The following is a 22,094-nucleotide window of genomic DNA, read 5'->3' on the forward strand; positions in this document are numbered from 1 at the left end:
ATGGATCGTTAATTGGCTAAAGTTTTTAAACAAATAATATCTTATAAATCATCGAATTCTATTAATAAAAAAAACTTTGATTTTCATCGTGAATATACTTTTTTTAAAAATCAATATATATTTTTTTATTAAACATTTTTATGTTTCAACCTATAATTAAGATATTATTATAAATAATAATAAAAATTAGAATTAAAATATAAATATAAATTAATTTTGTATAATAAGTGGATTTACATGTTTTCTCCGTAATAGAAAGATCAAAGTAAACTTTTTTTTGAAGATGATCTTACTTTAACAAAGTTTAAGCGTCTCTGACTCTCTGATCCATTCATTCATCGTCGTACTCTCTCTTACGTCTCGTATTTTCGGTATCCGCTTTTTGCTTTATATTCCCTTCCTTCCTCTTACCTCCGCTGGTTTTTCTTTTCGGTCAACCGGTGCGAGATTCCTCCGGTCTGTCGCCGGAACTTTCACTTAGATTCCGGTGATCCCATCCTTCGCGCCTTTATTTGTTAATCTTCAAGCTACAATGATTCCCGAATAGTAAGTTTTCCCTCTATTCGTATTTATAGTAATATTTTTATTTGGTATGCTGTGTTATTATGATTTATAGTAATATTTTTATTTGGAATGCTGTGTTATTATGATTTAACCTGTATTTCTTCCTTTCTTTTCTAACCTGGTAGTAGTATTCTCTTGTTGGTTTGATGACGTTTGGAATTTTCATGATTTCTTGTGTGTTTAAAACTTAACCATACAATTATGATATTTTGTTTCAGATCTGTTGATGAAATTGAGATGTTCTCTTCTATTCTGTTTTTATTATGGTCTCGTTTGCAGTTGGAATTTTAACTTGAGGCTGAATCGATTATGAGTGATGCTCGCTTGCTCTAATTTGAATGAAATTGAAATTCATTTTGAGTCTCGCATTCTTGATGCACCAGCCAAATTAAGATCCAACTTATAATGGCTTGGTATTCTTGAAGATACTAATTTTTTTACCCATTTTATTTATTTATTTATTATAATAATAATAATAATAATTATTATTATTATTATTATAATAATAATAATAATTATTATAATAATAATTATTATTATATATATTGTAACACCCCAATTTAGGGGCTAAATTTAAGAAAATATAAATTGGTGGATTTAATTTGATATTTTGAAAGAAATAAGGGATTAAATTGTAAAATTTTAAAGTTGACAGACCGTTTTATGAAGTGCAGGAAGTTCAGTGGCTAAACTCTTGGTTTAACCATTTTTAAATATGAGATGTTATAAACCACAATCCCCGTATGTTTTCTGGAAATTTTTCCAGTTTTCCCTCTCCCTCAACCCAACTTTGAACTCCGATCTACTCGCCGTCCGACCTCCAAACAATGAGCCGAAACCACCATCGTGTTCGTTGTCAACCGAGGAACAAAACCCCTCAAACATTTCGTCGTGAATCATCGCCGTTCGTCGTGAATTTCATTCGGAAGTATCATCGGTAATAACTCGGTTTTAGTTGGTTTTTCATCGATTCACGACGATCGGGTCATCCGTTTACGACACCTCCCGCACCATCGTGTTCCTTGTGCCGTTCCGAGTCCATCGGTGTTCTCCTTTTTCTCCGGCGGCGGCGGCGCGTTGGGAGGTGAACCGGTCAAACTTCCCGATTTGTTGAAATCGAGCTCTCCGCCGTTCAAAATTGTGAACCGAGCTTTGTAAGTATCTCGAAATCGCTCAAAATAATTTTTAGAAATTTTTCCGGGATTTTATCATTGTTCACGCGCCCCCACGCGCCGCCACTGCGCGTGGGGAAGGAAAAAGTGACCGGTTTGACCGGTTTTGGAACTGTTTTGACCGGTTTGACCGGTCACAACCCGACCCGACCCGTTGACCCGACCCGACCTGTTTACCCGACCCGTTGACCCGACCCGTTGACCGTTGACCCGTTGACCGTTAACCGGAGTTGACCACTGTTGACCAAAATTTGACCGGCTTTGACCGGGCATTAAACGACCTTTGACTTCGACCGAGTATACCTATCCTGACATTTTTCGACATTCCAAATCCGATTCCGCTGTCCGTTTTTCAAAATTCGAACCCGAAGGCCTCGAAATTGTCAGTCAAACCCGTTGACTCTGATTTTGACCGAAAATTCCAAATTTCCGAAAAGTCATATTTTATGCTTTCGACGTCCTGAATCCGAATCCGAAGTCCGTTTCTCCAAATTCGAACTCGGTAAGCCATCTTCCACTAATTTATCACCCGATTCGATCCGTTTATCGTAATTAAGCTCCGTTTCTGATATAATTTATGTTGATATGTATCTGAGGAATTATTGGAAGTTGAATTGAAGATCAAAGGCGTTCGAATGGAATTTTTATGGTCGATCAGTATTGCACGGAAATCGAGGTAATACTTTACTACCTCTTTATGCTTTATAAGACATGTTGGTATTGGTAAATGCATGAATGGAAATGTTTGGTCTCATATGTGTAATTAATGAAGTTCTACACTCGATCTGAATACGGTAAAAAGGTTCAGTAATTGATTATGGTTCAGATGACTTTTATAAGAAATTAAGGGATTGCTAGAATTAAATTACAAGTTGTGCTTAGTGGTAAAGAAATCAACCTGGATCTGTAAATTATAATTTATTTCATCAAAGGTTAAATGTTAAAGGCATTTGGATGTGAATTTATGAAAATACTCCGGTAGGGTAAAATTACGAAAATACCCTTGTGTTATAAAAAGACAAGATTGGAATATGGAAGTTAGATAAGAGGATTTTACAGACATATTGATCTGATAAAAATATTGATGTGCATAAGAAATGATAGTTATATGTAGACATTATGGATAACCGGTTTTTAACCCCAAGAGGGTTTATGCAAGATACTAGAAGTGTGTTAAGGGAATTATTTCAAGATCAGAGATTGTTCAAGAAAGTAATTAATCATAAGATCTCTAAATTATATTATTTTCGTTAAGAGCTAATATCGAACTTATCTGGTTAAGAAATTACGGAAATGCCCTTAAGAGATAGAATAGTCTGAGATGACTCTGACTGAGAAAATACTTAGAGGATTCGTACTTAACTCGATTAAGTACGGATTTAATTGTTAAGATCCCGACTTAGTGCAGGAAAATTTCTGATATTCCGTTTGTAAAGTCTGAGAAGACACTTGACCTGAAAATATTCGAATAATGATTAAATACTTGAAGAGTAATTTATCGGGGGTATTCTGCTGTCAGAATTGTTCGAAAGGACTGAAGTAAATGATAAGATTGAATTAAATAATAAGATCGGATGGAAGGAAAAGATTGAAATACCGTAGATCTGTAAAATGACCAAAATACCCCTGTAATGAAAATGACCCAAGATTATCACCAAGCTCAGGAATGATTGGATATCCTCGAGCTCTGAAATGAATGGAATAAAACTGAACACCAAAATACCGTCATGACCTATACTAAGTAAATGTCTTGGATTAATTAAGGAATCCAAGTAAGCATAGGTATTGGACTACCTTTAAAGGTAATGGAAAATAATTTAAGTGAATAGATAAACCCTAAAGCTATGTCAATACCTGAATAACATAGATATTACTGGAATACGTGTTCGTCTTCTTAAGTTTGGCTTGATGATAATTTTTGGAAGTATTAAACTCAACTCAACCCTAGATCGCATTCAGTATTAGGAATTGGATGTTTGTTCGACAAATCAACCACGAAGACCAAATTGAATGGAATGAAAGTACAACGTGTATCTGAAATTCAGGAACGTTTGAATTACTCTGGAAAATCCTGAAGTAACTGGAATGGACATGACTGCTAAATGAACTAGGTAACCTCAATGACTGAGGATTTAATAAGTGATTTGGATAAGTCTGGAAACTCTGATGAGTTTACGTATGGTACAATTACAATGGGTTATGAACAAATTAATCAAGTACGTCAGCATTTCATGAGATTGTGGAAGCGTGGAAATGAAATAAAGACATTGGAAGATTTATTCAGCGATGATTCCGAAAATGGTCTACGGACAAGAATTTGTGGTATTAAAGAGTAAATACCCTAGAAGGAAAATGAATTGACCAGTCGACATAGATTGTTAAGGTTATGAATCTTCGTTCTCAAGTTGTTCGATTATCCGATCAATTGACATGGATGTAAAGGATTCTGAATACCCTTCTGATTACGTACAACTTCTGAAAACTATCCGAATAAGATAATATCCTGATAATTCACATTCTGAATAACTGATGATTCTGTCAGTTAATGCACTCTTCCAATAGTGATTCTAAATTCCAACATTCTATCGACATACTGAAGAACTGTGTTTCTCTGCCTGATACAGTACCTTTGAATATTATTTGTAAACTCTGGTGTGTTCCCTACTTATATGAATATTTTATCTGGTTTCTGATTTGAATTCTGTTTTGACATCTGATCTGAAATCTGTTCTGATTCCTAACCTGGATTCTGTTCTGATATCTGATCTGAATTATGTTTTGATTTCTGATATCTCCATTTACCGACGGAGAAATGTTTTATCTGGGGGTTTATTGTTGGAGGAAGATTATCTGCAGACTCCTCGGCTTTGTGCTCAGGGTCTAAATGGCATGTGCGGTTGGGTGTATGGTTCTGGGGAACCTACACATTTATGATGTGAACGGATGGGGGTATATATATATATATGTTTAAAAAAAAAGATCTGAAAAGTTACATGGTTTTTGGGAACACACTAGATAACCTATTCTGATCTCTTGAACTCAGTCATCCGAAATATTTCTCTGAACTGAAAGCTCATTGTCTGTTACCACCTGAAATATCAGTAGGATCTCTGCTCAACATAAAAATATGTAAATGTTCGGAACAATAAGGAAATAAATATTTATCTGTATCTGCACGTTCATCAGCATCATCTGGTAGTTTTGTATTACTGAGCTTTCCAAAGCTCACTCTATTACTCACCTTTTCAGGTTAAAAGAATTGTATCAGTGCATCTATCGACTTCAGTAAGGGAGTTCTTCCGATGCTGTTGCAGAGTATGGTACATGTGATTAGGGGGCATGTAATGGTATTTTGTTTTATATACGAGTCTGGAAATCTGTTTTATTTTTAAGTAGTGGCAAATGATTTTATAAGTTTTCATGTTCTGATAAAAAGTTTTAAATTTTCCGTCATTTTTACAGTGGGTCGCTCCGGTGGCCCTAATGTGACTTCTCGGATCGGATCGGGCTAACCGCATCGGTCTGGGGGGTTACATATATTATTATTATTTTAAAAAAATAATTACAAACTGGCCCAGACCCAAAAGGAAACCCTAAACCAATTTAGGGTTTCAGCTAGGGTTTCCAAACCCTAGCTCCCAGCCGCCGCTTCCAGTGAGTTCCAGCCGCCCCACGTCTACACTGCCGACGCCTCCACTTCCAGATGTCTAAGCCCGCCGTTGCCATGATGCCACACCTCGAAGAAGCCTCCAGAAGCACCACGAAGCCACACACGTTGAAGCCCTATGGTGAGTCACCACCATAGCTATGGTGACTCACCGAAGCTTCCCTCTTTGGACTGGTCCGATCCGAGCACTGTGGTGGCTATAAAAAGCCACCACCAAACCTTAAAAAAGAGGACGGAGAGGGAGAATCGGAGAAAAACGGGGAGCAAGAACAAAGAGAGAGATACGAACATCAACCAAAAAGCCAAAGACCAACGGCAAGCAACCACCCAAAGCAGTCAAATATTGAAAGAAAAGAAAGGAGAGAAACTTACTGAGGAAGCCACGACCATCGAATCCCTCCAAACCGTCATCGAACAGTGAAAATACCGAAGGTATTTTCTTAGATCTAGAAAATTCCGGGGATTTTTAGGACAATCGGAGGTCATTTTCGGCTTTAGAAGGTCGAGATCTATACTCTAGGGTAGTTTAGGAGTTCTGGTCATCGTGAGCGGTGGCCGGCGGTGGCAATCGGCGTCGAAAACGGAGGTCGGTTTTCTCTTCCGGTGAGAGAAAACGAGAGCTTCTCTCTCAAAAGAGAGAGAAGCAAAATCAGAGAAATGAAATAATGTCCCTTGGGGGCCGGCTTAAATGGGTATAAATACCCTCATCAAAACGATGACGTTTTGGTGAGGGTATCTGTGTAATTTCACATATGGGTAAACCCCATCCGCAGTCCATCAATTTTATAACTTTATATTTTAGTCACTAAATCAATTTTTAAATTCTTTTAATTCGGGTTTTGAATTTCACATATATGTATTTTAGTCCTTAACAGTAATTTTATATATATTTAGAATAAATATCATATTTAGTCCCTCATATTTTTATATTTAATATTTCAATCCCTAATAATTAATATAGGTTAAATCACACTATTAGCACTCAAGTTTTATAATATTTCGAATTAGGACTCTAGTTTTATAATTTTACATTTTAATCATTAATTTTTATTTTTGACTATGATTTTTTTTAATACTATATTTTTATTTCCTTTTATTTTAATCATTATTTGCAATATTATTTTATTATTATTATTGCTTTTAATTATTATTGCATTATTATTATTTTTATTATATATATATATATATATATATATATATATATAATAAATAATATTTTTTTATTTGTTAAAATCCTATATTTCATAAATCACTTTTAATAATCATATTTTAATATATATTTATTTTTAAGAAAAGGACAGTCTTAAAGCACTTAGAAGTCCGTTTTCTGATATTTTTACTAAATATCCTATTTTATAATTAATTATTTATTAATATCAAAGAAAAAAAACTGTCTTAAGACACCTAGAAGTCATTTTCTGATATTTCTAAATAAATAAATATTTTATTTATAAATATATATAAATTAATATTTTTTCATAATTATAATTTTGAAATAATAGGTTTATAAATTAAATATATCTTTGAATTCTTAAATTTCTAATAATAGAGACAATATATAATTAAAAAGTATCAATTTTGGGCGTTGTAGGGGTACTAATCATTCCCTAAACGTAACAGACCACGGATCCTTTTTTATTATTAAAAAGAATGAATTTTTGGTTAAAACGTAGATCAATTTATCTTTTAATAGATGTTTTGTTAAAAACTCTTTTAAATGATGATTTTTAGGTACTCGACCTACCTGATCCAAAAGGCCGATGGCGACTCCCAAATTATTTTTAAAAAAAAAACCATTTATTCACATCACTTTTCCCACCAAATAAATATTTCGTGCCCGGACGAAAACCGGTTACGACAGCTTGGCGACTCCACTGGGGACTGGTCATGCTTTGAAATTAATTATAAATTGTATCTATTAATTAGAAAAAAAATTCATATATTTAATTTTTAATTCTTTCTTTTCAAAATTTTTATATATATACTTATTATTTTCATAATATTTATATGTTATTTTAATTAATGCTTTATTTTCAAATATTAAATTTTATTATTTATTTGTTAGAGGTTTGAACATTTCTCCTCACACACAACACTTGCATTCCATAACATAAGCTTTATAATCAAGCTTGTCCCTTTTAAGTGGGAGTGAAAGCGACGTCTTCGTGAGAATTTATTCTCCGTGTCAGACCTAGCAAGTAACTTTCGGGGTTCATATGCTCTATATCTTTATGATAATTTATTCTCCGTGTCAGGCATAGAAAAATGTGTCCCCTCGAATTGAACTCGATCTGCTTAAGTCTGTAATGGACTAGGATTGAGGTTTGATAGCCCAAAGGGGCATCAACAAGGACAATTCGAGTACCTTTACTCCTAGAACTAAAAACCTGCATATAATAAACCCTAGAAATTCTCATAATCTAAGACAATACTGAAACCATGGCCATAGGTGTACACAAAGGAGAAATAAGCTCTAGTTTTTAATTTATTTAATTTATTATTTTCCTCTCTGAATAAATGCATGTGAACTAGAAATCATGCAGTTAGGTTAATTTTTCCAAACAAAGCATGGAACTAGAAAGCATGAGATTAAGATTTATACCTTGATAGATAGACTTTTCTTTCCATTAATTGATACTAACCAATTTCTTTTTTCACTTCTCATTTTTTTCATACATATTGTTTGCTCTAAACTTGTTTATATTGATTTCTTTTGTTTGCATTGCATGATCATGGCATAACCAAAAGGTGTTTATTGGAAAGACTGTTCATCATATTGGAAAGAAATCGTAAATGGACAAAAAGTTTTATGATCAAACAAAATATGATGCGGCCAAGGAAAGACATCCTGAGGAAACTTCGAGGATAGAAGCAAGCAATGCACACAGAGAACCGGTTATATTAATACCAAAAGTATTACACAAAGATCCTACCAGATTGATACCAAAAGCAGTCTATGGTAAGAGCATCAGTCAGGGCATTCAGAGTAGTGGAGGTTTTTATGAAGATCAAGCATGTTATTTGAAGGACTTGAAGGATCAAAACAAGAAATTGAGCACAAAAATGGAAGCCATGCATGAAGATTTCCAGAAGATCAGTCAAGCCTTTCGAAATGCTGGCATAGGAAACACCCCAGAATAGTGGATCACATGGGTCACCAAGCTGAAAAAGAACTGCAACATATATGAAGATCTTGTTCAAGAACTTCTTGGACAGAAAGGTTCTCTTACAAGGGAAAATGAGCAACTCCGAGAAATGACACAGAAGATGAAAGAGAATGTCATGGAAGAAGTTGCAGTCCAGACAAATAATATGGTTTTTAAGTAATAGATTTAGCTGATTTTACAAGGAGATGAAGCAGACTGAAGACTCAACTTTTTGAGCATGAATGGAAACTAACTGGGCTTTGGAGAAGTTAGGAGTGAAAGATATCCTTATATGTAAAGTTTTGTTTGATGTACCGAAACTTTTGTGTTCAATGAAATCTGTTCTAAGATGATCACTCTTGAGTAAACACCTTTTCATACATGCATTTGCATTTTGCATCTTTGCATTTTTCATTGTGCATTTATACTTTTATATTTGCTTTTGTACTATACAATTTGCATTTTTATTGTTACATTCACATATTTACATTTGCATTTACATTTGCATTTTTTACGTTTGTATTTACATTTTCATTTTTACATAATTACATTTGGTTTTAAACTATTTTACATACATTTAAACATGAAAACATGAGAGTAATTCGTGGAGGATTCCATGACATAATTTCTGAAATCAAAGTGGAGCTAACTTGGTCTTCCTAAACAAGGATAAGAACCATGAATGAGATTTTAGCAAGGGTTGGTAGAATTGAGAAACTACAAGAGCAACTTATCAAGACTCAACAAGAGATGATTGATCAAGTAAAAAATTCCCATAATGATTCAAAAGAGCAAATGACAAAACTGATGGACCTGATAAATGTTGTACTCCATGGAGAGAAACCCTTAAAGGATCCCACTGTGAAAGCTGTGAATAAGGTTCTGAATGATAATGATGAGTTTGATATGATAGTGTCTGATGATCAAGAACCTATTAGAGAGCATGGTAATTCAAGACAGATTCAAGATTTGGTCCTAAGGGGCAATCTAAGGAGTCTGGTGAACACTACCCCAATTATAGCTGAAATGAGCACCCAGAACTCCCTCGATAACATGAGAGCATTCAGTCGTTCAGAATGATCAAAGAAGGTGATAACCTCGCGAGCGAGAAAAACTCTGAAGGTGTTTCAAGAATCTATCTCAGACCTGTACCCTTATTTGGTTAAAGGTCAATATATTACACCAAGATTGGTGAAGGTGTCACCAAAGCCTTATGCCCATTGCTATGATCAAAATAGCTTCTTTAATTTTCACTTGGGGGTATCTGGACATTCAACAGGGAATTGTTGGTCACTGTTAAAGGAAATAGAGACGCTCGTCGACAAGGGAGTCTTGACACAAGAAATGATCAATAAATGAGGGGGCAAATAAGGATAAAAATCTTGGGCTAAGTACATACCCAACATTAGAGGAGTAATGATGTAGAAACAAGTGGAAGTGTTATCTACCACTGTAGTACTTTCTATTTTCAGCATCTTGTTTGAACTTGTTTTTTGTTTCTTTTCTCCGCTTTTGTGCAATAAATAAATGTGTGTTGCTTTTATGGTTATGAGCAAGGAATCAATTTTTAATCTTGAGATTATTGAGTATCAAGTAGATTAAATATTCTTTTAATTTTTCAAGAATTATATATCTTTGGCAAGTGATAAAATTATACCTTCCATCCAATGCCAATTACTTGATCCTTACTAAAACCAAATTTTGACCGTACATTTATCTGAGACTCTGAAGAAATGTCTCTACCTGTTTTTGAGACACCAACTCTAGATGTTTACCTTCTCGGATAGAGTTGGTTGGTTTATGATATTACCCCTTCCACTATATATATGACCTCAAAAGTCACACATTTAACCTTCCAAATACAATGCCATCATAAAAAAAACCTCAAAAGAACCAAATTTTTAGTTATCCGTGAATTTTCCTGCAAGAAGAGATGAGATGAGGCATCATGGACCAACTTATCGAAGATGATTTCAAGTGATTGGGACATACTCAAAGAAGAGGTGATTGATTGAAATAAATATATCATGCATTAATTACATTGTTTTCATGTAAATAAAGTTAATCTTGAATATTCATCCTCCCTGGAGATACCTCTTTTTACAAAGGTTTCTGTGTATGAGATGATGAACGACATTGTTTCATTTATCCTTTTAAATATATATATATATATATATCATTTGTTGTCCCCCCTTGAGCCTGAATGATTTTTCTTCTGATTCAACCCTAACCAAGGATCACCCTCTACATTGGGGGTAAAGTGAAGGATATTTTCTCACAAGAATAAAGATTGTCAATACAGTTTTATTACGAAGACAAGTTTCCATGAAGTCAAGAAAGTTTTGAATTACAAGGTATGTCAAATACAGAGTGCTTGAAGATCAATCCAATCAAGAATAATGGAAAATCTCCAAAATGCAAAAGGAAAATGAGGTGCTCAAAACAATTGAAGTATTATACTCATCCAGCAAAGAAAGAAGAAGAAAAAAAAAGTAGAAGAAAAAAAAAACAAAAATAAAAAAAAACAAAAAGGAAAAAAAAGAAGGAAAATTGAATCAAGATGGGTGACTTATTGAGCCTCAAGTTACAAGGTTGATCAAGTACAAACAAGAAGATCAATAAATGCTGGAGATATGAGAAAATGGAAATGAATCCAAAATTTGGCAGTCTAGAGGGATCCAGATGATGGAAAAATCCCCAGCAAGGCAGATCCAAGTCAAACAAAACAAGATTGATGGCATCAGAATGAATTGATCCTTGGTTTGATTACCCTTAAACACTTATTTGGGCCTTTTTATCCCTTTCTTTCATAACCATAAGCCATGACCTACGTTACGTACCTGAAAAGTCCATTTTAATCATACATGGATTTCTAAGTAAAAGAGAATATCTTCAAAATTCATTTCGCCTCTCAAGATTGATTTTTATTTGCAAAAATTGTTTTTTAAAATCTTTAAGGCATGATATGAAAAATGATAAAAGGAGGGTTCAAGATATAAATTTTTAAATAACATCTTAGAACCAAAGGAGGATTCGAGTTGAAAACCTGAAAAGGCGGCTCGAATATTGAATGGTGCAACAAACGACATAAGAGATGATCTTAAGCTCTTAAATGAAGCACCGCACATCCCAAAGACATTCCTGAGATTCTGGAATCAAGAAGTATCTCTACAAGATGAGCATAACAACCATTTCTTCAAGTTAGTGGAAGCCCGAAGCAACATACTGAACCAACTTGAAAGAACCTACTTTACCAGAACCAACCTATACCTTAAATCAGTCAATATTTTTGACACTTGCTATAGGACTATAATTTTTGAATGATTTAAAAGTGTAGTTGATTTATTTGATATTCATTAAACTCATTATTTATGATTTGATTATATTGTGAACTTGAGAAGTGCATTACTTTACAAAATTCTTTCATTCTTCGATAAAGAAAGGAGAAGAAAAAAACATTTTCAAACAGGACAGTCTCAAATGAGAAAGGTCCTTGAAGCAAGTTGATGCATGTTCTACCTCTGTTATAGAAAAAGAATGAACGAGGCCATAATAATGAAGCACTTCACATTTTTAAAGGCAAGTGGTCCAAGAAGCCAGAAAGTCTGGAGAATTGAACTTGTGACACTCTCCTATGACATTATTAGCAGCTCATCAAGAAAGATTATCGTTTATCCCATGCTGAGGTCGATAAGCATCACCAGACAAATTATTTTCCCCAACCATCAATTCATGTTCTCTAGAAGATTACATCATAGAGCCATGAATAAGTCACTACCTGCACTCTGGTTATACCATGATGCTGGCTCAAGTCTTGATACAACATTGCTGCCTTTTCCATACTGATCAATTTCCTTGACAAGATTATATCCATTATGTCCTTCAGAAGATTGCTGAATTCGAATTTGAGGACTTATGGCACAGAATAAGACATTGGAACAGAATCTACCCTTATAGGCCTTTTATATAGGGTAAAATTGGTTACAGGATTCCAAAAGTTGAAGATGACCAGTTTTACTGTTAACTAAACTGTTCCATGATTTGAAAATAGTAGGATATATTGGAGCAGCAGAAGATATAGTTGTCGTAACAGTCATTTCAAGAAAATGTACCAATAAAAATCTTTTAGTCCATCCTGATGATGTTTATTTCTTCCAGTAAGGTTGTTACGCTGGATGCCACTGACAACAAGGTCGAATCCACCAAATCTACTCATCAATTACTCCAATCGATCATCATTCAGTTCTTGCACATCTGTTTTCAAAGATATGCCAAGACAGTAGAATGCGACCTCTGCATCACTGATTCCAGAGAAAAGAGACAGGACATTGATATCATTGGGGAACTTGTCTCTAGCAGCTCCTCATGTATAGTTTTTAGGGAAACCTATAAGCATTTCCACCTCATTAGGTTCAAGTGGAGTAACTTTATTCCTTCCAACCCATACTAGATTCCATTTTCAGCACTCATCAAGAACATACTTCTGGACACTCGAAGGTAGCTCATCGTCATAAGCTTCAAGAGCCTTACAGATCCTTTCTGTCAATTTGGCACTTCCTGTACATGTTTATAAACAGTTCAACTTTGTTCTTGGATCCCAGGAAGGCCATCATTTCTTTGTCAATGGAAAAATATCATGTATAAGTGCGTGGAGAAAACAAGATAAGAAGAAATCTGTTCTCAATTGGCAGATTATGAATATAGCCCCTTTTCAGTGTAGCAGCATGAAAATGCTTCGAATTTACAAATTCTGGCTCTACATCAAATAAGTACTGTGATATTCCAGTCCAAACATTAACTAGAGCAAGTGCCATGTTCTTGTAGTAGAAATAAGGAGCCCCAATAGTATCTTTTGGAAGTGTTCTTTGAGTTATCTGATCTGGTTTGGTATGAACCCCAAAACCAATCATTAGATTTAAAAGATGAATTTGCTCATAGTAGAAATAAGGAGATCCAATTGCATCTTCTGGAAGTGTTCTTTGAGTTATCTGATCTGGTTCGGTAGGAACCCCAAAACCAATCATTGGATTTGAAAGATGAACATGATCGTCTTCATTAAAAAGCTTCTTTTCAAGCTTCCTCTGCTTCTTCCTTTTACACAAATCATACCTCAAGTCTCGCCTTTGCTTGTAATTGGGGTCATTGCATAATGAATTCCTATCTTCTACCATAAGAAGTGCATCAATAGCCTTAGCCATTTGAGCAGCACATATAAAATCTGTCAACTCTGCAATTGATGAATTCATACCACATATCTCCATGGTTATTGAAGCCTTAGCCTCTGAGTATCCCATTTTTGTCAAGTATAACAGTTTATTCTCCTCAACAGAATCAGAATTCATGATTTCCTCGATATCAGAAGAACTATCAATATCTGTGAAATCATCCTGAAAGATTGCTTCATAATCAGATAAGTTGTTATCAGAATCAACATGTTGCATGGGTGCGGATTTTTGATGAGCCTGTACCATTGTATATGTAGTCTTGCCATTGCATCAGATTACTGTTCGCGTAAATTGGTTTCTCTCCCACAGAAAAGTATATTTCAGAGATAGCCTTCACTGAAAGATGATAAGCCACTATGTAAGCCTGGAATGGATTACCAAGTGATTTATACCGCTCTGTCTGACTAAATCCCTCCAGATCCAGAAAACAGTCACCTCATTCAGAAGACACAAATCTCAGACGTTTCTGTCAGAATGATTGAATACTTCTTAAGTTTGTGACAACATGAAGAGAATTTCTCCAGTTACTTGACAACACTACTGTTCAGCAACACCAGAATGAGAGTATTCAAGATAAACATATTTGGGGCACGAATAAAGCTACAAGTACCTACAACAGTTCATTATCAAAATTGGACCTCGTGGGGATCATGACATTTCAGTTAAACAAACATTGAGAGTGAATCAGACAGATCTAGATGGACATCTTGAGGTCCCATTTCAACCAAAAATAGAATATTGGGGCATTTTGAAGGTTCACAGCAATATGAATATTTGGGCATTTTGAAGGCTCATCTCAACAAGAAGTAATGTTGAACATACTTTTAACATCTGTATCAGCAAATGTTGGGGCATTTTGAAGGTTACTTCAGACAGATCCATGTGGGGAATTTTGAAGGCTCAGATTAACAAGAAGAAAATGTTGGGGCATGTTGAAAACCCTTTTCAATCAGAATCAGGAATATTGAAGTATTCTGAATATTTATATCAGTAAAATCCTAGGGCATGCTGAAAGCCCCTTTTAATCAGAATCAGGACTGTTGGCGCATTTTGAACACTTGTATTAACTAATGTTGGGGCATGCTGAAGGCCCATATCATCCCGTGTCAAGATCATTGACTTGAACAAATATGTCCAATGAGACATAAAAATATGAAGAATGAAAATGGTGAAACAGTAACAGTCGAGCTAACCATACATAATTGCTTCGTTCATCAGGCAGTTGCATTAGGGTCCTGTTGTTGAACAAATATCTATTCAGCAAGTATGGTTTCAAATACCCAATCTTCTTAAACCATGTGTCACATGAAAGTGTGTTCTTTGTTAAGCTACATCATGGTTGCATGAATAAAGATGGTCCCTTTGTAGACCATTCGATCCAAGGATCAGTTCCTCGAGACCTCGAAATCTGAATTTGGCCTTTTGTGTGTCGGTGATAATTGAAAATATTTCTTTAAGATTCTTGTCAGTTAGTTTCAACCATACTGTTGAGGTTACGAAGTTGTTTTTTCCCATCAGTTTTGTTTACTTGATGACATTGAAGAGAGAAGCTCATGTATATTGCTCTTTCCCGATGTTACTGGGGTTATCATTGCCAGCTAGACTGAACCGAGTTTTCATCTATTTGGTTTATCATGTGCGTTTCATCCCCAGCTGCAAGAATTCCACGGATATCTTTCTGTACATTGATCCTATAGCTGAAGTGTTTCTACTTTCTACAATGCTCATTATGAAAGAAAGCATGATCAGTATCACATTTGCCTTTTCCAGAGATGATATCAAGATTTGTTGGTATCTCCTATTCAATTCGATACCAGCACATTTTGTAAATTTGACCAACTTTTTGGTCATACCAACATTACACTTGAATCCCCACTGAGTTTTGTTCTCAAATAGTCTTGTGACATCATTCAAAATCTTTAAACACTAGGCAAAGAGCTTCAATGATTGAGAAATCTTGGTAGAAGCCATAGAAAAGGATGAATGTGTTGTCAAACGCTTTACGAATGTCTGAACTAAAACCACATGAGATGAAGAATGTGTTGTCAATTGTTTTACGAACCAGTTATTTTGATGTTGAACCAATGTTGTGATCATATTTTTTCCATTTTTGATCCAAGATGAAGTTTGTCTTCTTCAACTTCAAGATTATAAGATGAGATATGATGAAGATTTCTTTCCACAGAAGGAGAGCTAAAATTTTAACCACAAGAAACTAGTTGAACGACAGGTTGTGGTTAAGTATCTCGACATGATATGGTCCAAGTTGTTGTATTCGAGATTGAATTAAATGTGGAGACATGAAAGGAATTGAGATAAATTCTCCTTATGATGTGTTTCAAGAGTCAAATCAGAACAGACTCTACTCTCCTAATTAATCCCTGTTGAGTCAGGCATATCTACATCTACACTCTTCAAAGATGATAGATTCTTTTTTTAAAGATGACAGATTCTCTTTTCAAAGATGAAAGCTTTATGGGATTTATAGACAAATCCAAGCAAATAAAGTTAGTTTTATCCAAGACAAAATGGGGCATCAAGGTCATAGTTCTGACTACGACAAGAGTTCCACAAATGAAACAATTCTTCTGAGACATTCATGAAGCAAAGAAGACATAAAGATACAAGTTGATCAGATGGTTCTTCAGAAATTCAAGCTTGATAGCATAAGTTGCTACACTGATATCCAGAGGTGACCCTGGCAATAAATGATGAAGTGGAGGAAAACCGAGTTCACCATTTTGAAGTCAAATGAAGATTGCATCAACATTCATGCATCATATTTAGACATTTGCAAAAATAGGTGCATTTTCATTCATTTTATCCATGTTGAATTTTGAAGGAATTTCAAAGATTTTAGCAAAGATTCAAATCCATCACTTGATGGATCAGCTTTTCTAGAAAAAGTTCATAATGAGAAGAACTCATCTGAAGAAGGAAGAAGAAATTCATAATGAGAAGAATTTGTTCAACCTTTTGCTCAAATCCATCATTTGATGGATCAACTTTTCCAGAAAAAAGTTAATAATGAGAAGAACTCATCTGAAGAAGGAAGAAGAAATTCATAATGAGAAGAATTTGTTCAACCTTTTGCTCAAATCCATCATTTGATGGATCAACTTTTCCATAAAAAGTTCATAATGAGAAGAACTCATCTGAAGAAGGAAGAAGAAATTCATAATGAGAAGAATTTGTTCAACCTTTTGCTCAAATCCATCACTTGATAAATCAGCTTTTCCAGAGAAAGTTCATAATGAGAAGAATTTGTTCAATCTTTTGTTTGAATTCATCATTTGATGGATCATCATTGCCAGGTAGAGTTCATAATGAGAAGAACTCATCTGAAGAAAGAAGAAGAAGTTCATAATGAGAAGAACTTATCTGAAGAGGAAGAAGAAGTTCATAATGAGAAAATTTTGTTCAACCTTTTTCATGACTCTATCATAAAAGGAGATAAATCAGCATCAACTTTTCCAGAGAAAGTTCATAATGAGAAGAACTCATCTGAAGAAAGAAGAAGAAGTTCATAATGAGAAGAGCTTGTTCGACCTTTTGCATGACTCTATCACAGAAGGAGATATATCATTATCAGCATTTCCAGAAGAAGTTCACAATGAGAAGAACTCATCTGAAGAAGAAGAAGTTCACAATGAGAAGAGCTTGTTCAACCTTTGCTAGATTACATCACAGAATGAGATAAATTGTCATCCCCAGTGGAAAAGTTCATAATTAGAAGAATTAATCCCAAAGAAGAAATTATTCAACATTACCATTATAATCAAGTGAAGTCAAATGGATAAAAAAATTTATTATCTTTTCGTCTTTGCCCTATTCTTGTTAACACAAGAATGAGCAAAGAGGGGCAGCTGAAGATACTAATTTTTTACCCATTTTATTTATTTATTTATTTATTATTATTATTATTATTATATATATTATTATTATTATTAAAAAAATAATTACAAACCGGCCCAGACCCAAAAGGAAACCCTAAACCAATTTAAGGTTTCAACTAGGGTTTCCAAACCCTAGCTCCCAGCCGCCGCTTCCAGTGAGTTCCAGCCACCCCACGTCTACACTGCTGACGCCTCCACTTCCAGATGTCTAATCCCGCCGTTTCCATGATGCCACGCCTCGAAGAAGCCTCCAGAAGCACCACGAAGCCACACACGTTTAAGCCCTATGGTGAGTCACCACCATAGCTATGGTGACTCACTGAATCTTCCCTCTTTGGACTGGTCCGATCCGAGCACTGTGGTGGCTATAAAAAGCCTCCACCAAACCTTAAAAAAGAGGACGGAGAGGGAGAATTGGAGAAAAACGGGGAGCAAGAACAAAGAGAGAGATACGAACATCAACCAAAAAGCCAGAGACCAACGGCAAACAACCACCCAAAGCAGTCAAATATTGAAAGAAAAGAAAGGAGAGAAACTTACCGAGGAAGCCACGACCATCGGATCCCTCCAAACCGTTGTCGAACAGTGAAAATACCAAAGGTATTTTCTTAGATCTAGAAAATTCCTGGGATTTTTAGGACAAACGGAGGCCATATTCGGCTTTAGAAGGTCGAGATCTATGCTCTAGGGTAGTTTAGGAGTTCCGGTCACCGTGAGCGGTGGCCGGCGGTGGCAATCGGCGCCGGAAACGGAGGTCGGTTTTCTCTTCCGGTGAGAGAAAACGAGAGCTTCTCTCTCTAAAGAGAGAGAAGCAAAATCAGAGAAATGAAATAATGGCCCTTGGGGCCCGGCTTAAATGGGTATAAATACCCTCATCAAAACGATGACGTTTTGGTGAGGGTATCTGTGTAATTTCACATATGGGTAAACCCCATCCGCAGTCCATCAGTTTTATAACTTTATATTTTAGTCACTAAATCAATTTTTAAATTCTTTTAATTCGGGTTTTGAATTTCACATATATGTATTTTAGTCCTTAACAGTAATTTTATATATATTTAGAATAAATATCATATTTAGTCCCTCATATTTTTATATTTAATATTTCAATCCCTAATAATTAATATAGGTTAAATCACACTATTAGCACTCAAGTTTTATAATATTTCGAATTAGGACTCTAGTTTTATAATTTTACATTTTAATCATTAATTTTTATTTTTGACTATGATATTTTTTAATAATATATTTTTATTTCCTTTTATTTTAATCATTATTTGCAATATTATTTTATTATTATTATTGTTTTTAATTATTATTTCATTATTTTTATTTATATAAATATATATATATATATATATATATATATAATAAATAACATTTGTTTATTTGTTAAAATCCTATATTTCATAAATCACTTTTAATAATCATATTTTAATATATATTTATTTTTAAGAAAAGGACTGTCTTAAAGCACCTAGAAGTCTGTTTTCTGATATTTTTACTAAATATCCTATTTTATAATTAATTATTTATTAATATCAAAGAAAAGAGCTGTCTTAAGGCACCTAGAAATCCTTTTCTGGTATTTCTGAATAAATAAATATTTTATTTATAAATATATATAAATTAATATTTTTTCATAATTATAATTTTGAAATAATAGGATTATAAATTAAATATATCTTTGAATTCATAAATTTCTAATAATATAGACAATATATAATTAAAAAGTATCAATTTTGGGCGTTGTAGGGTGCTAATCATTCCCTAAACGTAACCGACCACGGATCCTTTTTTATTATTAAAAAGAATGAAATTTTTGTTAAAACGCAGTTCAGTTTATCTTTTAATCGATGTTTTGTTAAAAACTCTTTTAAAGGATGATTTTTAGGTACTCGACCTACCTGATCCAAAAGGCCGATGGCGACTCCGAAATTATTTTTAAAAAAAAACCATTTATTCACATCACTTTTCCCGCCAAATAAATATTTCGTGCCCGGACAAAAACCGGTTACTACAATTCTAAGGGTTCATATTTTGGCGGTTAATTTGGTTTTCCGACATTTTCTGAGCTGGAGATATTATGTTCTTGCATCATTGAAACAGGTGTTGATATTATCTGGTTGCTATCTTTTGCAGTGACTCTCTCTTCAAGCTTCTGCTTATAGGAGATTCTGGTGTTGGAAAATCTTGTCTTCTTTTGAGATTTGCTGTAAGTTTCTTGACTTAAGTTGAAATTTGAATGTAAATGTCTAACTTGTAGAAATTCATTTGCCTTGTCACACGTTCTTACATGCTTATATGGTTGCCTTGAATGTTTATATTCATGTGTTTCGTTGGATTGTGATAATGATTGGTTAAAAAGTTCCACTGCATAAGGGCATATGACGTGTTGAGAAAGTAAAATTTGTATTTCATGAGTTGGGACGTAGGCAGTTTTGGATTTGGAATCTTGTCACTGTTTTCGGTTGTATATTTGAGGTATAAAGCAAAGTGGAATTGTGGATATTTCCATATGGTTATGCAGATCTAAATCTCAAACCGGATTTTTTTCTTTTAATGCAGGATGATTCATATGTAGAAAGTTACATAAGCACCATTGGGGTCGATTTTGTAAGTAATCAGTCCTTGGTGTTAACTTGACCTTTAAATGACTAAAATTATAGCAATTATTCTATTTTCTTGTTGATTCATTTTTCTTTTTTTTGGTAGAAAATACGTACTGTGGAGCAGGACGGGAAAACCATCTAACTTCAAATCGTACGTTCTTACATTCTTTTTTCTGTAATTAGTTGCTTTGAAAATTTTCTTGGTGGATTCTTGGTGGTCATATTCCAATATTTGCGTGTTGGACACGGATACTTGATGAGAAATGAAGTGTCGAGTAAAGAGAGAATGAGCTTTTTTTTATCATCTTCTTTGGCTGCTACCTTTTCCATTTATATATTTTCATTTTATAATTTAATCCTACTAAGTTACTTGTAAATCTTGACTCTTGATTTCTTGTCATTTTGGTTTTTTTGATGATAACTAATTAGTTTGTTTGTTTGTTCTTGGTTCAATGAGCAGTGGGACACTGCCGGACAAGAAAGATTCAGGACAATCACTAGTAGCTACTATCGTGGGGCCCATGGCATCATAGTGAGTGATATTCTCTTTTCTAGACTTTCTCCATTTATTTTTTCCTTTTTATGCTACTTATAAACCTTTTTTAATATAATATTTTTCTTTCCTTTTCACTGCCGGCTCCTCTGTAAGATCGTTTCTGACGTGACAGACCTAGAAAGCTTCAACAATGTCAAGCAGTGGCTGAGTGAAATTGATCGCAACGCTAGTGATAATGTTAACAAAATACTGGTTGGAAACAAGTGTGATCTTACAGAAAATAGAGTTGTGTCCTACGAAACAGCCAAGGTATTTTCCAATTTGAAATATATAGCATAAAGTTGTCTCCTTTGTGTAGAACCTTGCAGGTTATCAGGGAAGAGCTGTGTGATTATCAAATTGTGATTGTTGGCGTTTTATTGCTTTCTTCGTTCTATTCCTGATTCCCTTCTTAAATATTGCTGCTTTCTTCTTTTAGGCGTTTGCAGATGAAATCGGCATACCTTTTTTGGAAACCAGTGCAAAAGATGCCACTAATGTCGAACAAGCTTTCATGGGCATGGCTGCCTCCATTAAGGATAGGTACCTTACAGCCTTTTTCTTCAATTAGGTTTAGCCGTAGCACGTACTATGAAAATAATGCCAAAAAAGTCGCTGGTGGCAACCGAAAAGTTACGCAGTTCTAAAATTATGTATAGTTGACTGGCGGCATGTCCAATTACGCAATCTTATAGGGGAAAAAAAAACTTCAGGCCAACAACACAAACTCATTGCAACGAAATTTATGACAGAATCATGGTTACTATTGATTGTCAGTTAATTTAGTGTGTTCAGCTCACTCTTTGACGTGGCCTGCCTCTTAATGCAGAATGACAAGCCAACCTGCTGCGACCAATGCAAGGCCTCCAACGGTACAGATCCGAAGTCAGCCTGTTACACAGCAGAGCGGCTTGTCACTGCTCTTCCTAAAGACGAGGTCAATTATGAATTTGCGAGCTCATTCATATGCAGTATTCTGCCTTTGGTGGCGTGTAAGATTTGTGTTTCTTAACTCGATAGTTTTATTAGAACCTATTTGCTCGGGACCAACCTCATTAGAGGAACTAATTCATTTCTACATACTCGTTAATGCGAATGGCTTGTACAATGTATTTTTGTTAGTTAATATAATAGTGTTCTCTCTCAAATCTGGATTTTTTACTCTCTTTTTTTGGGGAACATAACCTTCCATTAAACGAAGGAAACATTTACAGCAGAGATAGCGATCCAGCAGGCTGGATCAAAACCCAGCCCCCTGGGAGAACTGTTGCTCTAGC

At 34.6% G+C, this 22,094-nt stretch overlaps 1 pseudogene; it reads left to right on the forward strand.

The window, feature by feature from the left end:
- The first annotated feature begins 364 nt into the window (after positions 1–364).
- On the forward strand, positions 365–22,001 carry LOC120181728 (annotated as a pseudogene).
- The last annotated feature ends 93 nt before the right edge of the window (positions 22,002–22,094 follow it).

Source organism: Hibiscus syriacus, unplaced genomic scaffold, assembly GCF_006381635.1.
Source record: "Hibiscus syriacus cultivar Baekdansim isolate YM2019G1 unplaced genomic scaffold, ASM638163v2 tig00112530_pilon, whole genome shotgun sequence".
Taxonomy (NCBI): domain Eukaryota; kingdom Viridiplantae; phylum Streptophyta; class Magnoliopsida; order Malvales; family Malvaceae; genus Hibiscus; species Hibiscus syriacus.